The sequence below is a fragment of the Macaca fascicularis genome, chromosome 3, assembly GCF_037993035.2.
Source record: "Macaca fascicularis isolate 582-1 chromosome 3, T2T-MFA8v1.1".
In the NCBI taxonomy this organism is placed as follows: Eukaryota; Metazoa; Chordata; class Mammalia; order Primates; family Cercopithecidae; genus Macaca; species Macaca fascicularis.
The window spans coordinates 18,218,511-18,236,611 of NC_088377.1; the positions used below are offsets into that span (position 1 = coordinate 18,218,511).

The following is an 18,101-nucleotide window of genomic DNA, read 5'->3' on the forward strand; positions in this document are numbered from 1 at the left end:
TGACGTGGTAATGGCAAATTCTCTCAGGATTTGTTTGTCTAAAAAAAAAGACTATCTTTCCTTCATATATGATGCTTAGTTTTTCTGGATACAAAATTCTTGACTGATAATTGTTTTGTTTGAGGAGGCTGAAGATAGGGCCCCAGTCCCTTCTAGCTTGTAGGGTTTCTGTTGAGAAATCTGCTGTTAATCTGATAGGTTTTCCTTTATAGGTTACCTGGTGCTTCTGTCTCACAGCTCTTAAGATTCTTTCCTTCGTCTTAACTTTGGATAACCTGATGACATTGTGCCTAGGTGAAGATCTTTTTGTGATGAATTTCCCAGGTGTTCTTTGTGCTTTCTTATATTTGCATGTCTATGTCTCTAGCAAGGCTGAGGAAGTTTTCCTCAATTATTCCCCAAAATATGTTTCCCAAGCTTTTAGAATTGCCTTCTTCCTCAAGAACACTGATTATTGTTACGTTTGGTTGTTTAGCATAATCCCAGACTTCTTGGAGGCTTTGTTCATATTTTCTCATTTTTTTTCTTTGTCTTTGTTGGACTGGGTTAATTTGATTACCATGTCATTGAGCTCTGAATTTCTTTCTTCTACTTGTTCAATTCTATTGCTGAGATTTTCCAGAGCATTTTGCATTTCTAAAAGTGTGTCCAAAATTTCCTGAATTTTTGATTGTTTTTCTTTAAACCATCTATTTCCTTGAATATTTCTCTCTTCACTTCCTGTTTCATTTTTTGGATTTCCTGGCATTGCGCTTTGCCTTTCTCTGGTCCCTCCCTGATTAGCTTAATAACGAATCTCCGAATTCTTATTCAGGTAAATTAGGGATTTCTTCTTGGTTTGGATCCATTGCTGGTGAACTAATGTGATTTTTTGGGGGTGTTGAAGAGCCTTGTTTTGTCATATTACCTGGGTTGGTTTTCTGGTTCCTTCTTATTTGGGTAGGCTCTGTCAAAGAGAAAGTCTAGGGCTGAAGGCTATTCTTCAGATTCTCCCACGGGTAGTTCCCTTGATGTAGTACTCGCCCCGTTTTTCCTACGGATGTGGCTTCCTGTGAGACGAAGTGCAGTGATTGTTGTCTGTCTTCTGGGTCTAGCCACCTGGTAAATCTACGCAGTTCTGGGCTGGTACTGGGGGTTTTCTGCACAGTGTCCTGTTATGTGAACCATCTTTGGGTCTCTCAGCCGTGGATACCAGTCCCTGTTCTGGTGGAGGGGGCGGGGGGTGCAATGGACTCCATGAGGGTCCTTTGCTTTGGTGGTTCAATGCTGTTTTTGTGCTGGTTGGCCTTCTGCCAGGAGGTGGCATTTTCCAGAGCGCATCAGTTGTGGTAGTATGGGGAGGAACTGGTGGCGGGTGGGGCCCTAGAACTCTCAAGATTATATGCCCTTTGTCTTCCACGACCAGGGTGGGTAGGGAAGGACCATCAGGTGGGAGCTGGGCTAGGCATGTCTGAGTTCAGGCTCTCCTTGGGTGGGTCTTGCTGCAGCTACTGTCGGGGATGGGGGTGAGATTCCCAGGCCACTGGAATGTGTACCTAGGAGGATTATGGCTGCCTCTGCTGAGTCATGCAGGTTGCCTGGGAAGTAGGGGACAGCCAGCAGTTACAGGCTTCACCCAGCTCCCATGCAAACTGAAGGTTCTGTCTCATTCCCCCCATGCCCCCACCACCAGATCCCCACTCAGTTCCAGGTGGAGAGCAATATGGGTTTGAAAACCTGCCTCAGGCTACCCACCTCCACGCTGGGAAAGAAAGGGGCTTGGGTCTTCCCTTGCCTTTGGAGTCTGCACACTGGATTTGTGCCCTCCCCTGAGTTCTGGCCAGGAGGCTTCTCACCCTGTTCTAATTGTTACAAAGTTCAACTAGAGATTTCCTTCTCCCCGTGTAGTTTTATCCCCTGCTCCTCTCCTGTTGGATCCTTGGGGTGACAGGCAGGAATGGCCTGCTAGGGGACCCAGCGAGCTCCCAGAGCCTTTCTGCTACTTCCTCTGCCCCTGAATTTCACTCAGCCCTCCAGACTGACTCAGCTGCAGGTAAAGTAAGAAACTTCTCCTGCAAACAGACCTTCAGCTTCTCCAGTCGGAGTGTGAGTTCAGGAAAGGAGGGTCTCCCTCTTCCACTTCCAAGGTTAGGGCACTCACAGTTTTGGGGGGTCTCCCAGGTCCTGTAGGAGCTGTCTGTTTTCTTCAGAGGGTCTGTGGGTCCTCTCAGGATTGCTGGTTTGTTCTTGCAGTTGATCTGGAGCTAAAATTCACAACGCAAGCCCTTGCACACTGCTCTGTCTGGAGCTGCAATCTAGTCGTGCCTCCCATCTGCCATGATTGAGTGAGTCTAGGGCTTTTATTGGGGATCTTTCACATAGGCACATGACTTGTACCATCGAAGCTGCAGGCTCCCAGAAGCAAGCATAAACCACGTTGCACAAGTATCCAGACAAACTGGTATAGTAGGCTCAAGAACCCATATGAGAAAAATATTCTTAGTTCTTGGAAAATTCTAACAGTTTAATTCCCAGAAGCTGGTCAAAGAGCAGTCATGAAAACAGGCCTTTCTTGGGAATGTGCAAGGTTTGAACAATTCAGCCCTGCTGGGTTAACTCTTTTCTGCGCAGGTAAATGTTGTTGCTATACCCATTTTACAGATGAGGGAGCAGAGACTTAAAAAAGTTTAGTGACTTACTGCAAATGTAGTGAGAAAACGATAGAGGCAGGATTCAGTCCAACCTTACCTGGCCTTGTCCAAACCTGAGCTTGTAACTCCAAAGTCCATACTTTTCCCTAAACATGGGCATATGTGGCCTCTTTCCATAAATTTAGAAAAACATTTTTGAGTTAAAAACCTCACAAAGTTAGAAATTTCAAAATGGTAGAGCCAAAAAAGAGGAATAATGTAATTTATGTTTGTTTAGTTGAAAAATAGTTTCTGTTTTGTTAAAGCACTGGCATGTACCTGGTAAGTCATTCTTGGTCTTGGACATGTTCTTAGAGTCCTTAGAAAGATCTTGAGATTATGTAACAGCCATTACTGGATTTGTCACGTCCATCTGTTTATGTTTATGTCTCTACCATAAAATTATTAGGGTACAGTACTTCTAGGAATGAAAAGATGTGATATCACCTGCCACTTGGCACATCTCCACATCACATCTCTGGAGTCTGTGGTTGCTTGGCCTTGTGTGGGCAAAGCTGTCAGCCCATAGACATAGCTGGCTAAAATTCTATATGGTTTTATTTCTTTCTAATAAAACTGTAAGTGGCTTTGTTTCTTTCTGATCAGATATTCGTTTACATAGAGGAGGATAGTTAAAGCATGGACATAAGACAGACAATATTACCAATAGGAAAGAGCCAGAGAGAAGACTCAGTTTTCAAGCCAGTTTTAAGTCTTGACTAATTTTATGACTTCAGGCAAGTCACTTACCTTTTCTGAGTGTGAGGTTCCTATCTATAAAATGAAAAATGCTAATGTCTACCTACTAGGTTGTTACAAAGACCACATGAGATAATGTGTTAAAGTAACTAGTTCAATACCTAGCACATGATAGGCACCTACATAAGACAAAGTCTTTAGCTCAGTGCCTAGTACATGGGTGTTACTCCAGAAATATCAGCTGAATCTGAATTTGAGTTCCTTCAGAGCAGGCACTCAATTCATCATTGCTGTTTGAACATACGTGTCGATACATGAATGGTTATGGTTAACTTAGTAGTCTGTATGTAGGGCAACACTTATATGTTAAATCCTCTAGTAATAGATAAGTGAGATAAGCCAAATATTTAGAGTATGAGTATTTGTCACACAGGTTGTGAGAATGGGAGAGTTAATGGTTCTTAGGTGGAACATGATGTTTACAGACAGTTTTAACTCTGAATATAGGAGGAGCTAGATCAGAACAATCTTCTCAATTTATATCATAATACAAGTTCTTTGTTGCAGCAGAATCTACCCTCAATTCAATGGTTCATTTGTTAGTTTACTACTGCTATTAAATTTGTGTTCAAAAGAACTCACGTATTTCAACATTTTAGCTTCCGGCTCTTATTACTAATTATTTACATCAGTGGTAATGGAGACTCTTGGAGAGGTAGAGAGAAGAACAAGAAGACTCCAGGTAATGGAGACACACTCAAGGCAACTGATTGTTATGTCCTTTTTCAACCCAGCTTTGTGATTGTATCACCTTTGGCTAAAACCACATCCTGAAACATGACTGTGCCTCTTTGTGTTGCCTCAAGCATGTTTGCCCTACAATGTGAGCTCTTTTGCCCTTTCCAGGGAAGGATACTTAAGTCCAGTCCTGATAATAAGGCAGAGTGACTCCACGGAAAAATGCCTGGTGTCTGGTCTCTGCTCTGTTGGGTTTATGATGAAAAACTGCAAATCAAAAAGTTTTATGTACAATAATGGTGCTTTTAAAGTCTGAGAGTGCTACATAAATATACATTCCTTGTTAAAAAAAATAGTAAATTATCTTTAGCAGTTTGCTAGTATATTAAACTTTCCACCTCATACAAATATGATATTTTAGTAAACAGTTATAGTATATACATGACAAAATCTGAATTAAACAGTGTTTTTTGTTTTCTGTCTTGTGTACATATAGTACGACCCAGAATACAAACAGCTGCAGAACATGAGTGTGACAATACTCAGCATGTAGGTATTAGGGACCCATCACTGTTTGAAAGGTGATAGTTGGTGATACTGTTCTTTCTTTCTTTGTTTTTTGTTTTGTTTTTTTTTTTTTTTTGAGAAAGAGTGTGTCTCGCCCTGTCACCCAGGCTGGAGTACAGTGGCATGATCTCAGCTCACTGCAACCTCTGCCTCCCAGGTTCAAATAATTCTCCTGCCTCAGCCTCCTGAGTAGCTGGGATTACAGGTGCCGGCTACTATGCCCAGCTAATTTTTTTTTTTTTTTTTTTTTTTGAGACGGAGTCTCGCTTTGTCGCCTAGGCTGGAGTGCAGTGGCCGGATCTCAGCTCACTGCAAGCTCCGCCTCCCGGGTTTACGCCATTCTCCTGCCTCAGCCTCCCGAGTAGCTGGGACTACAGGCGCCCACCACCTCACCCGGCTAGTTTTTTGTATTTTTTAGTAGAGATGGGGTTTCACCATATTAGCCAGGATGGTCTCGATCTCCTGACCTCGTGATCCGCCCGTCTCGGCCTCCCAAAGTGCTGGGATTACAGGCTTGAGCCACCGCGCCCGGCCTAATTTTTATATTTTTAGTAGAGATGGGGGTTTCGCCATCTTGGCCAGGCTGGTCTCGAATTCCTGACCTCAAGTTATCCACCCACTTCGGCCTCCCAAAGTGCTGGGATTATAAGCATAAGCCGTAGCTTCCAGCCAATACTGTTCTTCTTTGTGACTTTGAATCACTAAGTTTCTTCTGTTTGTGTAGCTATGACACATGGCATCCCTCCTGCCCCTACAAATTGATTTCTACTCCTTTACTGAATACCAGTGGTCCTGGACTCATAAATCTACAAAGCGGAATCCATAAGAAATCAGAATAAAAGATAATACCTATTTTTAAAAAATTTCCACAGATGGATAGAATACTAATTCTCCATTTCCTCTCTGCCTTTCACCTTCTATTCTTTTCTTTCTGCTACCCACCCTTTTTTTGGTTTTGTTTTGTTTTGAGATGGAGTCTTGCTCTGTCACCCAGGCTGGAGTGCAGTGGCACAAACTCAGCTTACTGCAACTTCCTCCTCCCAGGTTCAAGCGATTCTCCTGCCTCAGCCTCCTGAGTAGCTGGGATTACATGTACCCGCCACCATGCCCGGCTAATTTTTTGTATTTTTGGTAAAGACAGTTTTTCACTGTGTTAGCCAGAATGGTCTCGATCTCCTGACCTCATGATCTGCCCACCTCGGCCTCCCAAAGTGCTGAGATTACACACATGAGCCACCACCCACCTGGCCCCCATCCATTTTTTTTTTTTTAAATAAAAAACATTTTGAAGATATTGTAGAGTCTGTTCTCACACTGTTGTAAAGAACTACCTGACCTGGATAATTTATGAAGAAAGAGGTTTGATTGACTCACAGTCCATAGGCTGTACAGGAAGCATGGCTGGAAGGTCTCAGGAAACTTACAGTCATGGCAGAAGGTAAAGGGGAAGCAAGCACGTCTCACCATGGTGGAACGAGAGACAGAGTGAAGTGGGGGAAGTGCTACACACCCTTAAACATTTATTAGATCTCATGAGAACTTACTATCACAAGAGCAAGGGATAAATCTGCCCCTGTGATCCAATTACCTCCCACCAGATCCCTTCTCCAACATTGGGGATTACAATTTGACATGAGATTTGAGTGGGAACACAGAGCCAAACTGTATCAGATATTTTCTGCTGTAAGTGTCTGCGTGTACCATACCCAGGGTTCTCAGTTTTAGATAACGTAATTGACTCCAGTTAACTCAGGTTAAAAAAAAGAACCTGTATGAGATAACTCTCAGCCTGGAGGACTAGTCTCTGGCAAGAATTCAGGGAGACAAAATGTGGCTAAGATCTTCGTGTGGGAAGAGTCCACCCTTCTCTGGGAGCAGACAGATCTTCTGCCCCTTAGGATTCCATATTGGGAGTTGGGACCTGTGCCTACCATCTTTCCAGGAATTTTCTCCAAGTGAACAGGACATTTCATAACTGTTTGCCAAAATGAAACATGTTCATTATAATGGATATCAATGAAACTTTCACTCTGATATGAACCACATCTTTGTTTTCCAAAGTTTTAGAAACAGAGAGTGTATGTTCTTGTAAACTAATTGGTCTAGGGAAAATACCTCTTTGAGAGGACATAATTAACTCTCCCTACCCAGATGTCTTAAAATCCATGGAGGTTTGTCTTAAAAAGAATTGCTGCAGCCGAGAATAGGATACTGTCTTAGTCTGTTTTGTGAAACTGTAACAGAATACCTGAGATTGGATAATTTAATGAACAGAAATTTATTGGTTCATAGTTCTTGAGTTGGGAAGTCCCAGATTGAGCCACTGGTATCTATCAGGGACCTTCTTGCTGTGTCATCTCATGGTGGAAGGCATCGGATATCAAAGGGGCAAAAAGAGGATGGGAGAGAGGAAAGGCGGCTGACCTTGTTCTTTTATAAGGAACCTACTTCCGCATTGATAGCATTCATCTATTCATAAGTGCAGAGCCCTCATGTCCTAATTACCTCTCATTAGGACCTACCTCCCAACAAACACTGTTGCATTAAAGGTTAAGTTTCCAACATATACCTTCTGAGGGGTACTCAAACCTTAGCAGATACCAAGGGGCAACTCACAACTAACAAGACTTGGATAATGGTAGATGCCTAAGTGCTTACTGTGTAATTAGCAATTTCACTTGTTCTAAAGAAGCATTTCTCAAGAGGCAGCTGCAGTCCATCTTCATCAAAATAGTTAAAAATGAAGATTGTTGAGGATCCCTCCAGGACTTCAGAATTAGAAATTTTGAGAGGAGCTCTTGAAGTCAGCAATTTTTATAAATCCCCAGATGAACTTTAAACCCACTAAAGTTTGAGAAACACCAGAAATGTAAAGGAATGCAGGTCTATTAAAAATTGCTAAAGCTCTTATTAAAATCACTTATTTTCAGCCTGTTCTTTCCCTGCTTAAAATAATCATTGTATGTATTTTTAATAAATATTGCATTTATAATTACAAAGAAAGATGCTATTCTAAGGCTTAATGAATTAAAAAAAAAAACAAAAAAACCAGGTTGTTGCAGCTGAGTGGGTTTCTTTACAGAGGTGGATATTTCTAAAGTGTTAGGTGGCTGTTTGGGTGAAAGATCAACAAGCACCCTGGAAACTTTTGGAAGGTGAGCAGGCGTGGAATTTCTGGAAGAAAGGGAACATTTTCTGACAGTGGTTGGTCAATGCAGAACTTTCAGATAATGATGGATTGGCAGTCCAAGGGCTACCTAAGCTAAGTGTCACCAAAGTGCCTTTGGCCTGTTTGACTTGCTTAGTGTATAGTAGCTTCTCAGTTTGGACAAAACTGAAGGCTGCTTCAATTTATTTACAAATGTGTTGTTCAGAACTGGTGCCACTATTGTGAGTGTTCACCTAGTAGTTCTTAGAGCCTCATTGGTATCAGAGTTACCTACATTCTCTACTTCTTGTTGGTACATGAAACATTAAAATGAGGGCTTCAAGGTCACTTTAGAGGAGAAAATTCCCTCAAATCAACTCCCCTCTTTCCATAGCTTGAAATCTCTCAGTATGAGCCCAACATGTACATCTAAATCCTGCTGCTCCACCCCTTCTTCCCTACTTACTATGTCATGGGGTTTTAAACCCTTGGAGTTGGGCACACCTGCACACAAACCCTGTTTCCATCACCTGTGGTCTGCAAGGTTGGCTCAGTTTTTGTGGGTCTTAAGCTTATACAAGTTTTGAAATACTCTTTAAAAAATAGATAAGAAAATGTATGCCCACGCAAACATGTTTCTAAGAACCCTTTCTAGAACCTTGGAAAAGCCTATGCTAGTGGAGGACCTGTAGCCTAAGCTACCAGGGGTAAGTTACCTGATACTCTACATTATAGATACATATATAAAAATATAAGTATACATACATACCTACATACATACCCCTCAGAGAACTATGGGAATTGACAGAGATGATATATACCGGCTCAGAGCAAGTTTTCAATAAATTGCAGCTATTGTGGTTAAGGCCCACAGAGATTGGTTCAAATAAAATGGTTGAAAATTATCAACTCAAATAAGGAAGTATTAAAAGCAGCATGCAATTTCTTGTAAGAACTCATAAGCAAAAACTAGATGCATGCAATTATAACAGTAGAATACAAATAATCAATATAGACATTCTAATAGTTCACTACATAAGTGATTTCAACATAGTGGTTAAGATCTTGAACATGAAGTGGACTATCTGTGTTCACTTCCTGGCCCCATCATTGACAGACCCAGGATAAACTAGTTAATCCCACTGTGATTCATTTCCCCTTGATTTCTAAAGAGGAGAGAGCATGCTGCTTGTCACGCAGGGCTGAGGATTGACTGGAGTAATGTGTGCAGAACATTCAGTGTAGTGCCTGGCACATAGTAAGTATTCACTAAGTGGTAGCTGTTGGCAGTCTTAGAATCACAATAACATTTGATGATACTCTGATCTCTCGGAAAAGCAATAATTATTTTTTTCCCAAAAGTGACTCAAATAAGAAGCTTCTGAGAAGGAAGAGCTTAACTCTGGTATCAAAAACAGTTAGTTGCACTGAAAATAATAAAAGGTTGGGGGAAATTCTCTCTTTTCTGTGCTTCTCTGAGGTTGCACATATCCTTTTATTACAAAATGTCTTAGAGGTACTGCAATTACTTGTTAATTTATCTGCTTGCCCTGTTTGATTACAAATACCTAGAAAGCAGTTCCATTAGACTTTGTAGCTTTTCTGCCTAGCATGGAGTCTGGCATTGAGATGGCACATCATAACTATCTGTTGAATGAAAGATTGAATGGATGGTCAAATTCCTGTTTCTTCTGGCATTTTCTCCCAGGTTATCTGGGAGATTTTCAATCTTCTCCACTCTGCTCTGAACTCCCACTTCAGCTCTGGGAGAGTCTCCTTGTCGGATGCATCTGTTTCAGCCTACCTTCTGGATGTTCATTCCAGAAGGACATAGGGTACTTGCGTTTTGAAGATGCTGGTTATGCCAGATTCTCCTTGATCATGAAGACTCAGCATATTGGGACAGTCAATCCACTGAGGCTAAAGTTCATTATCATAGTGAATATTTTAAGTGTGATTGAGAAGATTATTTCTACATAAGCAGCATTTTGCAGGAGTTAGTTACTGGGAGGATGGATTAGTTCAGTGTTTGCTTTTGGATTTTGTGATGGTTTGGGTACTTTCCCTGGTGATGATCCTTGTTACTGTTAAACGTTTTCTGTTATTATTTTTATGCAGTCTGTGGATAACGTTAGTGAAGAACATCTTAAACTTCTGTCATAATTAGTAGGCTGTGTTCCTGTCAATAGTGGCCCTCATGCTCCCCATTCTGGTGGAATATTAATATTTGATTATGAAAGAGATTTGAAATAACTCTGGCATGCTGGGAATGGCACTAAGGATCTTAGGTGAAATCCACATTCCCAACAGAGAGATTCTTTTCCCAGATTTAAATGTCCTTTAATGTTTTAGTCATTTTGAACTGTGTGTTCATTCCATTTAGCTTATTTTTGTGTGTGAAGGAAACCAAAAGAATATGGGAGACTCTGCTAATATTTACAAATGGGTTTTAGTTCCCCTACTGGTGTGTACTTCTCAGGGCTCTTTAAGGCTATACTTACAATGAGATCTTAAGTGTGTGTGATGATTGTCAAAAGGCAGTGAGAGAGACTTCCATCTATGGGGTGTCTGGATGGTTCCGTTTATGCTGAACTTTTCCACTTTCGTGAGTTTAGAAAAACGGCAGGCCTGTGGAGTCATTTAACGTGTTTTGCCCATTTAAAGCAAATACATTTCAGCATTTATAGACAATATTTCTGGGTGCTCTTTTATCCTCTCTTGAAGGCTATAGGTTGCAATGAGCATCTTGGCTCTCTGCCTCATTTTCCAACTGGCCCCTCCTCTTCTCATGTGTGCTTTCTTTTCTTATGGCTGGAGCCAGCTGACCCAGAGATGTAGGTGGATCTAGGCTCTAGTCTCTTAAGAGTACAATTAGGGTGACCAGATGTTTTAGGACTGAGGGGTTTCTAGGCCCTGAACTTTCAGTGCTAAAGTCGGGAAATTCCTGGGAAAACTAGGATAGTTGGTCACCCAACTTTTTTGGTTGTCAGGGGATCTTAAAAATTCCTAATTCAGGAATTAATCCACTCTAGTGACTGGCCATTAAGTCTGTGGTCCTGAATGATTGCTTACACATTGAATTTTGCCTTGTTCCTAAGGCCAACACCTCACCTTGCACCCACATCCAGTAGAAAGATTTTGGTCATACTTCTTTAAGATGGAGCTCCTCTTTTGTTTATCTGCCTAGTACTCCAGATCCTCTTAGCCTGGTCCTGCCATGTTAGCTCAGATTTGCTCAGTGCTTTGAGTCCTGCCTTTGGTCCCTAGCTTATCTCTCTGCCTAATGTGGCCTGCTAGCTCCCTGGTGCTAAGATACCACCTTCAAACCGATTACTTATGCTCAACTAAAGTCTAGACTAGCACCCAGAGCAGTGGTTCTCAAGGTGTGATCCTGGGACCAGCAGCATCAGCATCACATGGGAATGTGTTAGAAATGCAAATTCTAGACCCCTCTCTAGACCTACTGAATGAGGAACTCTGGAGGTGGTGCCCAGCAATTTGTGTTTTAACAAGCCATCCAGGGGCTGTAATACACATTCAAGTTTGAGAGCCTCTTGCTAGGTCATGTACTGTGCCTCCCCAGCTAGACTTCAAAGCCTGAAGCCAAGCCTACCCACCTTCATGGATCTTTATTGTCTCACTCCCTGCTGGCCTGGCCGATCTTCCTAACCAACCCGAAACTCCCATTCCTACGTAGATTTTCAAAGCACTGTTTATTGCCACTGCTGATAGGGACTGTCCAGGTTTGCCCAAGACAAGGGTTAACTGGGCACAAGGCTTTCAGTACTGAAACTGAGAACATTCTGGGCAAACTGGGAGGAATTAAAAACCCTAACTGAGCAAGCCTATTAATACATTCAGTGATGTTGCCTTATGGAGACAGAAAAATGGAGAAATAGAGGATTATTGACCTTTTAGGATATTCCCTTCTTTATAATAACAACAACACAAAAGCCAAGAGGAAAACTGTCCATTATGGAGTGTGGATGGACTACTTATTTGAATAATTTTTAGTATTGAATAGGCTACATTTCAACTAGGACTGTTAAAAGACTCTCAATCTCTCTTTTTTTAATTTCTGGGAAGCAACTCCAGTGAAGTCAGAATTTTAGAATGAACTTGGTCTGTGATCTCAGGCCAAGTACCAATCTTTTGCTTTATCTATAATTGGAATACTAATAAACTTTTCTTCTAATCATTACAGCAGATGAATTGAAGAGAAATGAAATTATGTACTGTCTATAAAAATTGTTTCTTGGATGGGTGCTGTATAAATATGTAATTTTCAAAACAATAACAAACTCATACACACACACTTTTCAAAGAGAATGTGAAGTCTTTTGCGAGATCTGAGAGGAAATCAAAGGTAGTATCTGCCCACTTCAGATAGAAGTGATTTCTCCCTGTCGTAAATTCTGATAGGGCCTAAAGTCTAGAACCATGGTTCACAGACTTGGATGCCCATTTGAGTCACATGGGGACTTAACAACAACAACAGCAACAACAGCAACAACAACAACAACGACAGATGCTCAGGCTCCCCCTTACCCGAGGGTCTGATTTAGTTGGTCTGCTGTGGTACTACGTCCCTGGTGGCTTAACTTCACCAGGTGATTCAAATGCGCAGCCAGGTTTGAGAATCGTGAGTCTAGAATAGTTCTCAAACATTACTCATAAGCATCATTTGGGAGAAGCTTATAAAAAATGCATATTTAGCCCCCTCCTTTGATCAAGTAGATCTGGGGTGGGATTCAGGAATCTGCTTAATACACAAGCTTACCTGAGGGTTCTGATGGAGATGATTGGTAGATCAGGTAACTTTTAGAAACCTAGAAACCTTCAATGGTGGCTTTTTTTTTTTTTTCCACAGTATGTAACACATGGTTAGTAGAGGATTAACATATGGCAAGTATGTAACATGTGCTGAATGAAGTTTGCTGATTTATGTCCAAGAGACAATGATTTTAGCTCTTAGATTGTGGGGCAGTAGGTCCTAGGATTTGCGGGCTACTTTTTTAACTTATCTGTGTCTCAGTTAAGTCTGACACAGACAGAGTAATATAAGAACTCAGTATACATCTCTGTAGTGCTCAAATCCTTACCCAGTTGGAAAGTGCCCCAACAGTAGGAAGATAACCCCACATTGTGGATTAGGTTGTAACCCAGCTTTGTGTTTCAGTGTCTGAGATGGTTCAGTGGAAACAGAGATTCCATGTAAACTTTAAACAAAAAAAAGCACCAGCCAAAAGAAATTAGCAGAGCACACTGTGATATCCAAATCTATGTTTTTATACAATGATTTTTTTTTCTCTTAGAACCTAGTTTTTAGGCTCGGATTCAGCAAACAATGATCCATTGAGTTTTCTAAGTGTTATCATGGACTCAGAGATGAAAATCCCCAAAGCACTTTGAGCTTTCCTGTTGAAAAATCACAACAGAAAAGCAAAGCCTTGGATATAAAATTGTCAAAAGCCTTTGGATATAAAGTTGTCGACTTGGCAGTTTAACAAGGCCCACCCTGTTTGCAGCAAAAGGCCAAAAGTCCAAGACAAGCAAAGGCCTATAGTAATCACTTAACAGAATTAACCCTGCTGCCCTGTTCACATTACAGTGCATTTGTCAAGCTTGATAGCCATCTCTCTTCCTGGAGGAACCCACTTTTTTTTAAGTTGACTTTTGTTTTCTGAGCCATGCCAACATTCCAGCCACATGAGAGAGCCTGAACAGATTTAAGCCCCAAATTCAAAAATGCAAAGTACTATTTGTACTACAAACATATTACAGTCATGAGCAAGCAGTACACAAACACGTTAGAAGGGGTGAATGGAAATTGAATGGACATTAATATCTGGGATTAGCCATCAGGTGGAATGCTACATTTCAGAAGGTCCATCTGAATTGTAATGGGCTTCCCAAAAGTTTATACATCAAGAATTATGGCACAGAGCTTTGTTGATGCTAATTACAGCAGCTCAGCTAGATAATGAAATATAACCTTCAGTAATAATTGGGGAAAGGAATGGCTCCAGTTGGAGTTCCTCAGCTTTTTCATAGCAAAGCTAGTCTAGCAATCTAACAATTACGAGGGCTCAGGGATATATATATATGTATACGTGTGTGTGTGTGTGTGTGTGTGTATATATATGCATTGTAGCCACTTTTATGGTGTGGCTCATTTAAGTAAATAAACTAGGGAAATTCCTTACATATTTTATTCCACACATGTTCTCTAAATTTTTTGTTGCAATTGGTCTCCTACAATATCTTTTTAGAACATGAGCCAAGAAATTCAGCATTTTTAAAGCAAATTACTATTTCATATGATGTGTGATTTAAATTGTGGTATCTTAATATTGTAATAGGACTTGGACCACAATTGCCAAATGATTAACATAGTCGAACCTTATATTCTGCTCCATTTGGAATGATATCATTAGGTAAATTTGTAACTGCTAAGGAAATGAAAAAATACTTTATTTACTTTGTCCCAGATGGTATATAAGATACCTCCCTGAGTGCTTCTAAACCGATTGGCTCCACTACAAGTCAAAAAGGAAAATGACTTTTCAGAGTGTAGCTAAACTAGTGACTGGAATTCTGTAGCAGAATAAAATGTCCATAAAAGGGGAAGAGAGAATGTTAATATTCTACATGATTGAGTATCTGTCTTCTTTGCAGTTGTTTGTCCATATTGCCTCATTCAATTATGCTAATATTTCTGTTTATCTCACTTTTTGGTCTTCCAGGAGGTATTACTGAAGTGAGCTTCCAGTATCCAGATCCAAAGAGGTGGATGGTGAAAGTAACCGGAACTAGTAAGTGTTGCCATCAACAAGCGGAGAAAGGGCCAGGTCTTAAAATACCTTCTGATGTGTAAAAAAAACCTTCTAAATTATACTTGAATTTGAATATATTTGATTACATTAAATTTTTCTTTGAAGATTGAGCCACCAATATATTCTAGCAGCAAACAGATGTCAGAATTGTTGTTTTTATTATTAGCGATTGGGAGCGGGGCACTGGAAATTCTTGGGAAGAGTATTCTTGGGTTTTGTGAGACTGGAAATTTGGCAGAAGTCTACTGATTTTTTCAGATAAACATTTTAGCCTCTTTTCTTTGGTACTCTGCCATTGAACTTTCATTTAGATTGTTAAGATAAAGGGGTGCGGTGGAAAAGTGGTATGAGTTTATAGACAACAATCGTTGTTATTCTTCCTTCCAAATTCCCCAAACTAGGAAAGATAAACTAGAATTTACTAATTATCTATTAAAAGTCAGTTTCTTTCACATAGGTCAACTCATTTAAATATTTCCAGAAGATTACCCAGTTTTGCTGTTATCTCCACTTTTACAGATAAAGGAATAGAGACTCAGAGAGGTTAAGAATCCCTCAGTGGGGCAGCAGAGATTCAGACTGAGGTTGCCGATTCTGGAGCCCACGCCCTCTCCCTCTGTGGTGCATTGTCGTTAGTGCTAGACACTGGAATAGGTTTTGGAAGGTGTCAGTGAACCAAATGGAGGGGGCTGGGGTCGGGTGATGGTGGGTGGAGTGGAAGGTTGGCAGGAAAAATCTTCAGAGAAAACTGAACAACGGAATAAGTCCAAAGTCAGACAAAAACTGCATTTCCAGGCATTTATTGTTTATGCTTTACTATCTTTATTAAGAGTCACAGAATTGTAAATATAAGAAATGAAAACATTTGGTTTATGGAAAAGTAAGAAGAGGAAAAGAATACACTGATAGGTAGGGGAGAATGCTCAGACAACTGGGATACCTTTGGAATTTAGCCGTTGATGTACGTGTTGAGGAACCACTTTGCTTATGTATTTCACATAGGAGGTAAAACAAAAACATATGATTGCTTCAGATTCCCTGCATTTCAGCTTCCCCACATTTTTATAAGACAAAGAAAACCCCCTATGGAAGATGTTCAAAAAATAAGAGCCAGAAATATAGTAACCCAAAAGTTACACAGTTTTTTATGGGTGAAGGGAAAGCTTGGAAGGTTTGCTAAAAATCAACTAAAGAAAAGGCACAGAGATTTATTACTATTATGTGCATGAAGGGAATCTCAGAGTGATTGTCCAATATTCCAGTGGGATACAGGTGTTTATATACTCTACTTCTTAGGGGGAATGGAGATGGGGAAGTGTGGATAATTTTAGGGGGATAGTAAGTGATTTTTAGGGGAAATCAGTGGGCTTGAAGAACTTACAGTGGTCTCTTAGGTCCACAGAGCAGTCAAGGGTTTGTGACAAAAGTCTGTCAAGGTCTGTCAGACCTTGACTTTAGTCTTCCTTCTTGCAATGAAGGAAGTTAATGAAAACTCAGGGAAGGGACCACAGGGCATTGTTTTCTTCTTTTGGTAGGTCCAGACTTTAGGCAGATGAGGGAACTTCAGACTGTGTTTGGGAGAGGCAGAGGATTGAGAGTCAAGTGGTAGGGGAGGAAAACGATTCTTCTCTTAATGGGTCTGTCTGGTCTTTATGTAGATAGGGAAAAAGTCTCTTCTAAAATCTGTTGATCTCTAAAGGCCTTTAGTTCAAAATACTCATTATACCAGGGAGCCATATTTTGGGGTCAAGTTCCCTGAACTCCTTCACTTTAAAGCATGTATATCATGATGAAATCTGGAGATTTTCTTGTACATTTAACTTTGTATGAAAAAGACATAAATTGTCAACCCATGAATTCATATCACTTAATAGATTGACAGCCAGAATGATATTTCTGAGACATTTTTACAGTAAGAACTCATTGGTTAAAAAGTCATGTACCTTAAGTGAGAGAAAGCTTCTAAGTAAAGGACCTGGGAAGACTTGGTAAAGCAATCGTTAGAACATAAAGGTGGAGCCAGGCGCAGTAGCTCACGCCTGTAATCTCAGCACTTTGGGAGGCCGAGGCAGGTGGATCACGAGGTCAAAAGATTGAGACCATCCTGGTCAACATGGTGAAATTCTGTCTCTACTAAAAATATAAAAAAGTAGCCAGGTGTGGTGGCACCCGCGTTTGTGGTCCCAGCTACCCGGGAGGCTGAGGCAGGAGAATCGCTTGAGCCTGGGAGGTGGAGGTTGCAGTGAGCTGAGATCGCGCCACTGCACTCCAGCCTGGCGACAGAGTAAGACTCTGTCTCAAAAAAAAAAAAAAAAAAAAAAGAAAGAAAGAAAAGAAACTAAAAGTGGAAAGCTGGAGGAACTCTTTGGGAAATCCTCCACTAACTAGAAATTCAATAGGCCAAAAGATTGCCCAAATGTTCTCATGTATTTGAGTTAATCGAATTTTTTGGTTATATAACTTTTAGCTATGCTTAAATAATAAGTTAAAAAACTTCCTATGTAAAGCATATAAAAATATGTATAAGCACGTGAATGGCATAGATTTAAATGACCAGGGCCTTTTTTTTTTTTTTTTTTTTTTTTTTTTTTTTAGCTAATAAAATGCATGGTGGTTGTGTAGTTTAGATGGCACATTTTGACTCAGCAACATAAAACACTTTGTGTATCCTTACATCATGGGTATCCAACAATACCCATCTAGTTTTACTTGAGGCTTTTCTATACCCTATTATTTGTTGGCTTTTCCTTGAGCAACTACCAGAGTTTCGAGAATTTCCAGCTTCTTTAAGTATTCACTAACTGAGGGTAAGGAAAACATTAATGACTGATTATAGATAACCCACAGTTCTTAGGCTTGGAAATGGTAAAGACAGGACATGTGAGGAAGAACATTGAAAACAAAACAGCAAATATAGGTCTTAGGTCAACAGACCAAAAAGCAACTTTTAAATTAGCCAGAACATTCCTCTGTAATTATGTTACTTCTGGCACTAAGAAATGAATCCTAGTTTCTTTCTTTCTGGTCCACTTTTTTGTAGGAATGATCCGACATGATTTGGGGAGGCCGTGAAAACCATAGTTCTTTGCCTCAATGTGGTAGCAGTTAATGGTGAAGCTAAGCTGATGCTGAAAGAGCTTATTATGGAGCCCCATGGACTGTGATGCAGTCCCTGTGAGGCTCCCGGGAAACTGCAGTGGGGTCCAACTGGGGCAAGCCCATCAGGTCAGCTTCTCCCTGCAGCTTTCTCAGAGTGTGGATTGGCTGAAAATTCCTAAGGAGAGGGTGGGCAAAGAAGGGGAAGGAGAGAAAAACACAAGGTGCTTTGGAGGTGAGGAGGGTTTCAGCCTCTGTCTAGACATTGCTCTGTATTCCTGTCTGTATTAGTCAGGGTTCTCTAGAGGGACAGAACTAATAGGATATATATGTATATATATATGAGTT

General features: G+C 40.6%; 1 protein-coding gene across 8 annotated transcripts in view; it reads left to right on the forward strand.

Moving 5' to 3' along the window:
- HEMK2 (HemK methyltransferase 2, ETF1 glutamine and histone H4 lysine) overlaps positions 1–18,101 on the forward strand; it is a 344,126-nt gene that overhangs the window by 53,275 nt on the left and 272,750 nt on the right. For 6 of the 8 annotated variants that reach the window (XR_012432074.1, XR_012432071.1, XR_012432072.1 and 3 more), the window contains one exon: positions 14,568–14,636. The gene's annotated coding sequence lies outside the window, so the exon portion shown is untranslated. Of the gene's footprint in view, positions 1–14,567; positions 15,514–18,101 lie in introns of those variants that run through there. The other 2 variants (XR_012432075.1, XR_012432070.1) reach the window with 1 other exon arrangement.